The following is a 12,470-nucleotide window of genomic DNA, read 5'->3' on the forward strand; positions in this document are numbered from 1 at the left end:
CAGGGATGAAAGGAGCTATAGCCTTAGAATAAAATTGCTTCGGTGTCACCTGGTGCATTTATGAGGCTGCTAGAAACTTTCTTTTCCATTTGGAGCTCTGCATGTTTAAGCTTGTCAGTAATTCCCAAGGATATTGTCTCTTTTTGTCATCTGAAGCAGTAGTGTGGCCAAGAAGGCAGTAGTGATACCAGTTCTGGAGATTTCATTGCACATCTTGATATCTTCCTTGGAAATCCAGTAAGTAGAGTTGCCTGAAGACAGAAGATTCATCTTTCCATTTGAAAGCAAGGTTCTGTTTCTCACGGTTTCAAATGAACTACTCATGAAAAGGGACTCGCAAACTGGAAGGCAAACAAAAAGACCAACCCAAACTTAAGACTTCAAAGCTATTCTCATAACCTTGGAGACCTTGGTCATAATGTTAAGTAGGGTTGAAATGCTGTTATAATTGCTGGACCAGAATCTATTTTTATAAATCAGTGGTCTCTGTATTTCAAATTTTATTTGTTTTGTACAAAGCAGGGGACAAAATCAACAGGGGGTGGATGGACAGGGTGGGGAGGGAATTATCTTTTTTTAAGATAAAACAACTGCAACATGTAAGTTGTTATGCAGTGATTTCACTAGTATCCACATAATTAACAGCAAAAGTTTTTCCTGGTAATGCATCCAACTAGATTCCTTTTCACTTAACAGTTTTTATATTGCTAAATTGTTCCTTCATGGGATTTTTTTCAAGGGGTTTCTGAATTGCATGGTGTTTGTTAGAGGAAAAAATAGAGAAGCCTAAGCTGCCATTGTCTTTGGTTAAATTCAGATCTGTATCCAAACTGCTGGTATTTTCAGATCTTAGGGGTCTGCTTAAGTCTGCCTAGAGCCAGACCTAGCTGTGAGTTGTATTTAAGTTCAGATTTTCTTTGGTCAAGAGCATATCTGTGAACTGTGATTCAGGCTTCAGTTTCAAAGTAAATGTTAAGTTAAATAATTTTTTTTTTTTTTTCAGAGTCAGGAACCTACTGAAAACGAATACCAAAGGGATCTGTGGGTAACTGTCTGTCTCTTTTTTGATATGCTGCCTACAGCTAAAATAAAACTAGTTACAAAGGGCCCCACCCCTGCAACAACTTAAGGCACAGTTTAGAGCTAATGTGTATGCTCACACACAGACTACAGGAGCTAGAAACAATTCCAAAGCGTGCGTGGATGCTTACAACTCTGGCTTTCACAAGCAAAAGCGAAAACTCTTGTGAAGAAACTTAGAGGCTGAAGGGGTTAAATGAAATACAACTCTCCTTTTCCTGTGCAGTAAGGATTAGTAACTAAACAGAAGCAGGAGAGGAGTGCTTAAGAGCCACTGTTTGAACCAGAAGATAGAAAAGTGGTTTCTGGAGCTTGGCTGCGGCGTGGTGTAAGTGCCTCCAGCTTTTGCACTCACCTTTCACGGGTCACGCAGAAGGTAAGAGTTGACTTTGTGTTCTGGGCTGTCTCCTGATCCCTCTACCTGGATATCTATTTTCTATTAGTCTTTTCAGTGCTGTTTGTGCTTTTTAAAACTATTTTTTACTTCATACCATTTTTTTCTTTCAGTTAAAGGAGTACAGGGAAGAGGAGAGACCAGAGTCATTATGACTGCAAATATTTTTTTCCTAGAAGGAAAGGAAGAAGATACTCTGTGTATTTGGTGAACGTTAATCCCTTTCACTTGCAGTTAATTACACAGAGACTTAATGTAATCAAAACTGCTGCTCCTGAGGTTGTGGTCGGGGTGAGCAGGGGAGTGGAGGGAGAAGGTACCAGTTTGATAGGATGCTGGACAACCTTGCTGGGGTCAGACATATGTGTTTTGCCAGAAAGAACACAGAAAGCAAGATAAATACAGCAGGAATATTGACTGAAGAAACGTACTTTTTTTTGTAGGAATAAAAGCCTGCCTAGGTGCTAAGACTCTTGTACCCCCCTAACTGTCACCCCTGGAGCGCACAGCTGCTTCTGCTATGTGCTAGCAGGTGCTGAGGGGAGGGAGTGTCTCCTAATCAGTCTTGCATTACTTTCAGCTGTGAGAGACAGGATCCGTTCTGGAGGCGCTCCCCAGCCAAATAATGCTGTCAGAGTCAACAGACCTGTTTGTGAGCAGGGAGCTTTACAGGACTGGATCTCCCACCCCTGAGAAAGCCTGGTGGGTGAGGCAGGCCGAGAAGGCAGGGTCAGGGACCTGTCCTGGCGTGGAGATGGCAATGGGTGGGTAGTAATGTCGCGGGGTGGTGGGTTTGCCTGATGCTCCTTGTGGTTGGTGGAGGTAGAGAAATAGTTGATGTAAAAAATGAGTTTCAAAGCTTTGACAAAGGTAACGTCAGTCGTGAATGGAGCTCCTAGGGCTAGGTATAACAGGTGTTAGTACAGGAGCTTAGGGAGATGGTATGTTTCCTTAGGTCTGTCTTTAGAGACCCTAAAGAGGATTTGTAAATGCTTTTGCTTATTACTTTTGGAAGTGTCTTCACGGCACTTGGAGTTTCTTCTCCTTCTACATTGCAATTATGAGGGCCCTTCAACAGCATCTCTGTAAGCTGGCTTGTCACTTAGATGTTTCTCTCCTGGCTTCTTAGAATACCACCCTCTGTAACGCCAGAGCATTTCACAGTCTCTGTAGGTACAGCAGCCATGAAAAACCATTCTTTCTGAGGTGCACAGCCACATGTGTGTTGGACAACCTCATTCTGGACTTTCAGGACAAATGCTCTGCTGTTACAGGGAGCAAAGGGAGGTGTTCGTAATGTGAAACAAAGGTATGTATCTTTGTCATGGCACTGGCTTAAAATAATATTAATGTTACTAAATGGCAAGAATAATAAAATGCAAAAACAAAACAAACCACCAAACCCCCAGAGCAAATTTTCCATCTCTGGAAGTTTTGCTTTTAGCATATTTTCCTGTCTGAGAAAATTGAGGCTTCTTTTTCAAGCAAATTTTCAGGTTCTCACATACTGTGGAACATCCTGACACCTCTGAGGTGTTTGTTCTTAAAATATTTTGCTTCATGAGTGTAAATGCTTGATGGCTTCACAGAAACGGTGGGGTTGGGGTAGTAACTCTATAGCATTTGCATATTCCAAATCTGTCTGCTAGTAAACAGTCCAGTCTGTAGCATGTGAGAAAAGGTGTGGGACAAATGATTTGAGGTGATTTTTCAAGTAAGGGTGTAGGTTTGTGTTTGCTGCTCTCTCTCTATATATATATAAACATAGCATTAGGTATAAAACAAAGTTGTCCTAATTTTAAGGGGCTAATCATTACGGTAATAACAATCGTTATGGTACTTTGATGCTCCAGAGAAGTTAGAGAATTGGTGATCTCAAATGTTGCTGTTCAGTAAGTGCAGTACTTTCTGATGCAGTTCCTGCATCTCTGGTTTTGTGTTGGGCTCTCTCTCAGACCCAGCTGCTTACCAGCTTGGTAAAAGAGAAAGCCAGTAGAGCTCATCGAACCCAGGTGCTTAAGGCATTACTTACCTCACATATTAGGCACCAAGGTTCAGTTGGAGTCTGTCTGAGCGGCTGTGCCCTAACTTGCTGAAAGGTTTTAGGAAATGGCAAAGGAGTTATGTTGTTGCAACTGGTTTTCCTGGTGATATCTGAGTTTGAGTTAAAAGAGCAAATTTTATTCTAAAGAAACGCAGGCTTTCTGTTAAAATGGGGAGCCTGGGTGGGAAAACCCCCTGCTGATCTTGATTGAGGGCCCCTTCTTCTGAGTGCAGTCTAAATAAGGCAAAATACTGTTCTGTGCCTCAGAACGGGTAGGGCTTAGGCTGTCAGAAGGCTTTCCCTTTGTCCGGAGGAGGGCTTTAAATGTTAATAAAATGTTAACCATTTTATTAGATCATGTATGTACCTTGTGACTCATCAACACACAGCACATAAATAGCTTTTTTTATAAGAGGGTGAGAGGTGCTGCTTCTTAGAACAGCACCTGGAATACATAGGGTGTAATTCCAATAGTCCTCACGATTTGCGTTATAGGCTCATCACTAGCTGAGCAAAGGGGCAAATGTTCTCCTAGTAGCATATTGGTGTGAAGTGAACTACAGAGGGAATAAGTTGCTTTGCTCTTAGGTCTGTGGGGAGGATTATACAAAGCTGATGATAAACCCCTCAGTGTGCCTAGCATAGCTGCTGAGCCTAGACAGTGACAGACGATTGCTCTGATCCGGTGCAGTCATTTGCGGTTATGCCCACGGTGTGATGGACTTGTCAGAAGAACTTATTTCACTGGAAATGATACTCTGCTGGATACAGTTTCGCTGTCTCATTTTTTAACAGTCTTGGATCTGAAATGTGATTTGTGGTCCAGTCTTGTCTTAGATGATGAATAATAACGGTTACTTGATGTTTGAGAAGAGACTGTAATATAAAGGGATTTGAGTGGGTAACTACTCATATGCACGGGCTATGTACAAACAGCTTGTTTATGCTTTCTCACACAGTAACAAGCTCGCCTTCTTGACATGCAGTCATGATGTCTAGAAAACAAGTGCCATCCACGATTGTTTATTTCTCTGCCTAGCCATTAAAGCAGTAATCGGAAGCTCTGGTTTGGTCATCTGTGGGAGAAACCAGCTTCAGAGCAAAGAACCAATTTATTTTTAGATCACGCTGTTGTCATTTTGCTGTGATCATGCAGTCGAGCATGTGCTCCCTTTGAGATCTCTGCAGGCACTGCAGTGTGATTGCACCCTCCTAAGATCATTTTTTATGAAGTTAATTTTTAGTGACAGATGAAAGATGTTAGGGCCGGTGTCCTTAGAGACTGCAGCCCTAATTCCACTAGCGCACATTCTGCCTCCTAATTTTGTTAGTCAAAAGTTCTGGGTTTTTTGTTCCTTTTAACTTCTTTTAGTTCTCCTCATGTTAATCATCTTTCCCTTGCAGAATAATATGAGCAAGCCTACTGACTTCTCTTGGGGAATTCCTGCTTCATACCGCTGGAGGTATGTCTGCATCACAGTCAGTAAGGGTGATTCCTTAGGGAAGAGATGTACCCATACAAGCGTGGCATGCTTGGCATGTTTATAGGTATATATACATATATATCTCTCTCTAAAACTAAGGTAGCTTTTTTTTTTTTTAAAAAAAGTGTATTTGGTTCCAGAAACAATGTCGAGGCAGCAGCAATCAAAACCCACATGAGGTTCAGGATAAATACTCTCATGTTTTCTGATCTGTGTTATTAGTCCCCAAACAAATTTATTTAAAGGTAACACAGGTGTTCCCTATGTATACTACAAGCATCCTGTTGAATGTAGTGCTAACATCCTCTCGGTGAACAGAGGCAGGCAGAAGACAATTTGCATTGTTTTAAAGTTTCCTTTTGAGATAACACTAAACTTTTTTTAATCCTTCGGACAGTGCAGAAGACTGCCATATTTATATTTAGGATGGAATGAAGTTAAATAAAATTGGAAGTAATTTTCCAGCATTGAAATCCTTTATTTTCCTAAAGAACCCTCCAAAATTTGGATTGGAAGGCATTAGTCTAAGCTGGCTAACATGTTTGTAAAGAGCAGCAGTGCTCAGTGTCGAGTAACATTCCTGATCAGGCTAAATAACTCATGTAAGTGAAGCTTGAGCTGTGACAGGACAGTAGTGAATGTAAGAGGTAGTTAGTCTTTCCTCTTCACTTATGTTAGTGTCTGAGATATTATATCCTTATCAATTATTTTCCATTGGCAGTGTGTGGCTTCTTGTTGCAATGTTAACTGTCTAAATTAGTCTGTGTGCACTTGTCATTATCCCTACATGCTCCCAGATTTAATTAACAGCTAAGCACAGTAAGACTACCAAAATAGAAGGCAAAATCCTATCTTTACTCCTTATGATAAATCTCTAGCTGCAAACCTAAGAGTGGAAGGCTGGTTGCAGAAAATTGAATCTCAGCTGATATTATTAGGTAGACAGAAAATTGTCCTTATGAAATACTGTATTAGCTCCTGTAAACGGTTGGCATAGTGACCACATTTACTTGGAAGATGCTGCTTCACTGACCTAAACCTTAGATGCTTCATTGTGGATTTTGGAGAGTAGGAAGGAAGCAGACCTGCCTCTTTGCCTACTCTCCATTAGAACCACAGAATATCCTGAGTTAGAAGGGACTGACAAGGATCATCGGGTCCGGCTCCTGTCCCTGCACAGGACAACCCCAAATTCACACCATGTCTCTGAGGGCCTTGTCCAAGTGCTTCTTGAATAGCATCAGGCTTGGTGCCGTGATGCCTCCCTGGGGAGCCTGTTCCAGGGCTCCACCACCCTCTGGGGGAAGAACCTTTTCCTAATACCAGACCTAAACCTCCCCCAGCACATCTTCCTGCCATTCCCTCGGGCCCTGTCATCGTTCACCAGAGAGAAGAGACCAGCCCTGCCCCTCCTCCCCTTGTGAGGAAGCTGCAGAGCGCGATGAGGTGTATCCTCAGTCTCTGCTGAACAAACCAAGTGACTGTAGCTGTTCCTCACGTGGTATCGTTAGGGCCCAGTGTGAGGCCCTACTAGAACTTCGGTGCGTTTCACAGTCTGATCTTGCTCTTGGACCTGATGATTTTTCAGCTACAGTTTTGTATGATTTCGTTATTCATATTAAAACTGACAGAGTTAAAAATGACAGAGGCTGCTGTAGCTTTCCCAGGTGTTGATGAACTTGGCATTGCTCTAGAAGTCCTCTGTAAAAACATCGTCAGTCTGAGTAAGCCACATTAAGCAATGGCCCACTGCAGATTTATGTGCCTGTTATGAATCAGGCTGAAGGCTAAGATGACAGCCTATTGATAGAGCAGTCTAGAAGATGCTTATATGTTACCAGCCCACTAGTGCTCTGCTGCTGTGCTTATTAGTAAGTTTTTGTAACTTTTTTTTCATTTAACAGAGTGAATTTTAAAGTTATTGTAGCTGAAAGTTTATCTTTCATAGTATGCATAATATGGCTGAAAGAGTATCTTAGCAGGATTCCTTCCTTGATGAGGATTCTTCAACTCCTAGCACTTAGAGTGAATTAATAAATCTGGATACCAATGGTAAAGGTATCTCCATAAAACTTGTACTCAGCAACTTATGTCTTCTATTTCTTCATCCTGTCTTTTTTTCCTACTAAGCTCTTTCAACCAGTCTTGTATTTAAACTCATGTTTATAAACATTTATCCATGGCTTTGTGTATAAACAGCTCTTTATGAATGTGGCTCATTGCGTGGTCAAGTCCAAGGAAATTCAGCATCCTCCCACTTCAACAGGCGCATGTGCATTAACTGGCTTGCCTGCCCTAGCCCAAAGGATGTCAGGCCCAGGATTTTGTTGGGAAAAATGTTAAAAGATGGTTTACTGTAGTCAGGGAAGAAAAGAGGCATATTAAGAAGTATCTTGAATGTGATATCCTCTGGCTAAAAGGGTGATTGGTTCCTCGGTTCCTCTGGGCTGTGGATGTGGTCCTCGTGCTCTCCCAACTCTGCTCCCAGCCTAAGTAAAAGGAGCTTTTTTCCTACCTTTGATCACTGCTCCATTGAGCCTCTTTCTTTCCCCACCTTCATCTCATCTTTTTGCTGTATGCATATATTTTCCCTTTTTAACTCTTCCTCCAAAAACTGAAAAGGTGCTTCTCAGTAGACAAGGCAAGCAAAAGCGGGCTGGAACCAAGATACACTGGATGTTTTGAGAGCAAAGGAAAAATTATAATGTCTTTAGAAAAGTAATGAGTCTAAAAGCTAAAAGACTTTGTTCTGAGTCAATGGCTGCAAAAATATTATGCCGGTGGATAATTGGGCAATATGTCATCATCCTTTCCATCTTGCCACCTCCTTCGATCAAATTTCTGAAAATATAACAACTGAGATATGATCTGTTAAAGGGGAGTGGAGGAGGGGGAAGGAAATTCTGAAAAGATGCAAGTAGTGGCATCACAGTGGCAACTTCTGCTTTAGTGCTGGATGTGCTCAACTTTACAATAAGCAATTTCTATCTGTATTGCAAGAGGCGAATACTTATTGCTGGGGTGGACAACCTGTGGCTCACAAGCCATGCAAAGGCAGCTTCTGTGTCAGGGCTACCTCAGATGGGAATAATAGGTCCACATTGCGCGATTCAAATCCCCAGCTGAGAGATGAAATGAGCTTTAAGGACCTGCTGAAGCAAGTATTACTGGGTGGCTTTTCCGCTTACCTGTATGCCCATCTAAATCTTGTCTAGCAATAGAAAAGTGGGAACCCTGAAGGTTTCTCTTCTGCCTATGACGTGACCCACATATGTGCTGTGTGTCTTTGGCCAGATGATGATTAAGAAATGTGGTCACAGGCAAAAGAACTCTTCTGTCTTATGTGCTAAACAGAGAAGAACCACATAGCACTGGCTGTCCAATTATTTTCAAAAAGAATAGAGAAAAGCCCAGACTGATAAATCTGTGAGCAATGGAACTTGTGAAACCTGTTTTATTCTGGCTTCGCGATCTGATTCTGTAGTGTCTAAACAGCTTAAGCTCTTGTTTAAGCAAGGCTGAGTTATTCATAACATCTCTTTCAAGTTTGGATTCCCTCCTGTTGAAAAGAAAAAGTCATTGTCTAAATGGGTTAGAAGTCCACTATGTCTCTTCATTCTGTCACAGTATCTTTTCCTCCAAACAAAAGTTAACTTTATGCTTTTGAAACCCTGAAATTAGCCAGCTGATTCAAAGTTATTTTTACATATATGTACAGGCAACATAGGTCTTGTTTTCCTAGGAGCATGGATGTTGAGAGGTTATTTAGAAAAGAGGCCAAGTTTAAGTAAGCAATTTTGAACCTTGTTTGTGTATTGGAAGGCAGGGGTTGCACACATAAAGTAAATGTAGGAGTCATTAAAACTACCCTTGATTCTGAAACACAGTCCTGGTCTTAATGAAGATCAGACTGATCTTGCTAAGCCTGCCTGACCCTGGATAAGAATTTGTAACTAACTAAATAAAATAGTTTTACCGCCGTTCACTGCTGGCTCCACTGTAGAGGAATCTCCAAGACTGCCCACCTGTCTTTTCTAAACCTTATATTTGTTAAGGCAAAAGCTTCTTTCCTGAATGGGTTCAGTGTTAAGCCCTGAAATAAGGGTGCTTATCCCACTTCCCAGTTGTAGTGGAGTTCTTGTATTCTGTCCAGAGTTATGAAATTCCAGCCATCTCCTTTGTGGCCCTCTGGCCCTCCTGTCCGTAGTGCCAGGGAGAAGTAGGTGCTGTGGAGCCAGTTCAGAAAGGACACCAGAACATCCTTTCAGAAGTTTCTGAAATTTCCACAAAATATTATTTGCTCCATACTGTTTTGGCATAGATGGAAAGGTCCTGAGCTCCTAAAGTTCAGATTCGAGTTTGAACTTCTCCAGTGTTCAGAGGAGCTTGGGTCAGCATCTCTTAGAGAAAACAGCTTCATAGTTCAGGTCTGGAGTGACCCTTTTCAAGAAAGCTTACAGATGGCTGGAACCAGTCATGACTTCAACCCTTATATTCATCTAATCTGAGCAGTTAATGCCAGATGTGGTTGGCTAGACAATTTAAATCTCTTCTGGTGTATGGAACGGAGGTTTCAGATGGGCACATTCAGTGCTCAGTTCTGGTTAGAGATTCTGGTTGTTCCTTACTTCTTATGAACCGATTCTCATAATCCGTCTCGCTGAGATAACGTCATATTTTAGCACTATGGCAGGAATTCCTCTGTGTGAGCTTTTCAGCAGCTGTTCCATTTCTTGAGCATAAGGTCACCATTTCCCCTCAGGCCTTGCTGCTGTTTCGGGGTGTGGGAGGGTGGAGATGTTGTCCTAGCACACAGTGGGAAAAGGGCGCTGGGGAGGGTTGAAGAGAATTGAAGAAGGGCAGGAGGCACAGGGAGCAGCAGCTGCTGTTGTTACAAGTGAAAGAACTGCAAAACACTATCCTTTTCATTCCTTCCCCCGCATACCCAGCCTTCGGTGAGCAGAATGGCAAACAAGCAGGATAAGCATATGCTGCTGTATCCCAGGTCCTACAAGGAGTGAAAGAGCTGTTAAATCCAGAAACACAACTTGACCTTTCTTCCAATGTTTCAGACAGATTCCCCTGTCCCATCTGTGGTGTTCCTGGTTGAAAGTAAGGCAAAGGCATCAATGCTGAATACTACATCTGAGGAAGCTTTTAAAATAACAAGTTTGTTAAAGCTCAGAGAATCAGACACAAGATTTGTTTTGGAGTGGGGGATTTAATAGGATACAGAAGGCCCTGTTCTTCCTCCTGACCATCCTTCCTGGAATCTGTTGACTAGTTTAATAGGGCTGGATGATGTAAACTTTTAAATGCTAAATTTGGGACATATGACATCAATTCCCATGCAAGTGCAGTGGCACAAAAATACAAGCAAGTACCAGAGCTGTAATCTCTTGCTGCTTCAGTGCAGGGGATTGTCCCAAACATTGGGTGCTGTCTCTAGTTGTCTCCTCACAGAATCTTTTTATCCTATCTGGCTAAAAACCTCCAAGACACTAACTATTTGGAGAGTGGGAACACTGCTAGCCCAGTGAGCTGCTTCTCTAGCCTCTTCTCCAGGAGCCTCATGTGGTTTGGGCACAGCTTTCTGTCTGCCTCTTGGCTCAGGTGCTAGAAGGAGCTGAGTGGGCAATCCATTAGCAGCAAAGCAAGGGATGTGATTTCTCCAGCCATCTCTGTGAACCTGAGAGGTGCCTGGAATGGAAGATGTGAGTGGGGAATGCTGAGGAAGAGAGGTGGGGTTTTTTTCCCTCTGGGCAGTAGGAAGAGGAGCTGCTTGGTCTCAGAGATTTACCTCTGTTTGACACCAATGCTATTCAAGGAAGATGATGTTCTCTCAGTGCCCTTTGCTAGTGGTGTGAGTATGTTATAAGCTGCTTCAGGAAAGCTTTGCTGTCTGCAGGCATGGAACTCATAGCAAAAGGGTCTCTCCTGGCTGTCCTTTCCCTCTGAAATGATTTGGCAGTTGGATAAGGTTGTGACACAGATCTGGCCTATGTTTTGGCTTTTGGCGTCTACAGCGTAGAGAGTGTACTTGACCTGTTGTGGAGGGCATCTCCAGGTTGTTTCTTCCTTGACTTGAATGAGAAGAGGAGTAGTAGTAGCAGCATGTGTGGTTGACACAGTACATAGTCTTCCCTCAGTTTCTTAAGAAGGGCTAATCCAAAATTAATGAAAGTCTATTAATACATAAAGGTCCTATAGCTTCATTTTCTTATTAATCATATGATTAGCATTCAGTATATAGGGAGAGAAGCTTCTTAGTGTGTGTTTTCCAATTACACTTTCCCTGTGCATTGCTATTTCACACACAGAATTTGGTGCAACTGAATTTTCAGGACTTCAGTAATCTTTAGATCTGAAAGGAAAAACATTAAAGAATAAGCTTTTTATCACCAGCATTGTGAATGATGGGAGTGTCAATATCCATGGTGTATATGGACTTACAGAGTTGTAATGAGCTGTGATTCAGTGAGCACGGTGAGAAAAATGGTTGCCTCTCACAAAGTGACTTGAAATATGGAAATGCAAGATCAAGCAGGTTTCATTTTGGGTATATTTTGTTTCTGATTTGATATTCTTATGCAACAATGATTTTACATCAATACTATTGTTAATGGTGACACATGTTCTATATTTTATCTGGATTTAATAGGCCATGCTAATGGAGCTTTATATGAAGTTTCAATATTAAAATAGTTATTACAATGACTGGTGAGATATACGTTTCTTCCTTGATGCTTTTATGCACCATGAAAGGAGGATTTCTCCATCTTTCCTTTTCCCTTTCCTTTCCCAAGTCAGAAAGAAACTTAGACTAAGATAAAAGTGTGCTAGGAATATCTAGTCCATCTCTTCTTTCTGGGCTCAATCAACTGGTCATAGGAAAATGGTCATAAGAAAAAGGCAGTCTCTAGTGGCTGAAGTGTCCATGGTCACCGCTGTAAACATTGGTGAGCAGTGATTGGTGCGGGCTTGGTTGCTGCAGCTCAAAAGAGGAAGGATAAAATAGCAACAGACAGTGCACCAGTAAAGTCTTTTGGTCCCAAATGTTCATAATGCCCCAATTTTTAGGAACTGTTGTATCCTGTTATATGCTGCCTTACCAGTCTCCTTTCTAGATCTGCAGAAGGGATGTAACTACTGACGGTTGAATCTAGCTGTAGTTGTATGAACTGTAGGATTTTAAAAAAGCAAGGTCACACAGAGACGGACATGAAACTTCACCAAGCCACATGGGATGAATATACGGTACAGAAATTTTAAATGTGGAATTTCTTACCTTGCGATGTTTGAAGTTATTGTAATCTTCAAGTATTTTTATCGTGCGTATGTGTAACAGGGTGGGAGAGCAGACATGCAACAGCACGCATCTTCTACTGTGCCCGGGGATGGTGTTCTCACAATACCAGAGGAAAGTTCAGGGAAATGCTTGAACTCAGTAATTACATTCTGGCTTTCT

General features: G+C 41.9%; 1 protein-coding gene across 1 annotated transcript in view; it reads left to right on the forward strand.

Annotated features, from left to right (window-relative positions):
• Positions 1 to 1,072: 1,072 nt before the first annotated feature.
• The window catches only part of PAPLN (papilin, proteoglycan like sulfated glycoprotein), a 57,336-nt gene continuing 45,938 nt past the window's right edge, over positions 1,073 to 12,470 (forward strand). Inside the window, exon 1 of the mRNA XM_064462398.1 lies at positions 1,073 to 1,456. The gene's annotated coding sequence lies outside the window, so the exon portion shown is untranslated. The remainder of the gene's footprint in view (positions 1,457 to 12,470) is intronic.

The sequence above is a fragment of the Phalacrocorax carbo genome, chromosome 10 (assembly GCF_963921805.1).
Source record: "Phalacrocorax carbo chromosome 10, bPhaCar2.1, whole genome shotgun sequence".
NCBI lineage: Eukaryota > Metazoa > Chordata > Aves > Suliformes > Phalacrocoracidae > Phalacrocorax > Phalacrocorax carbo.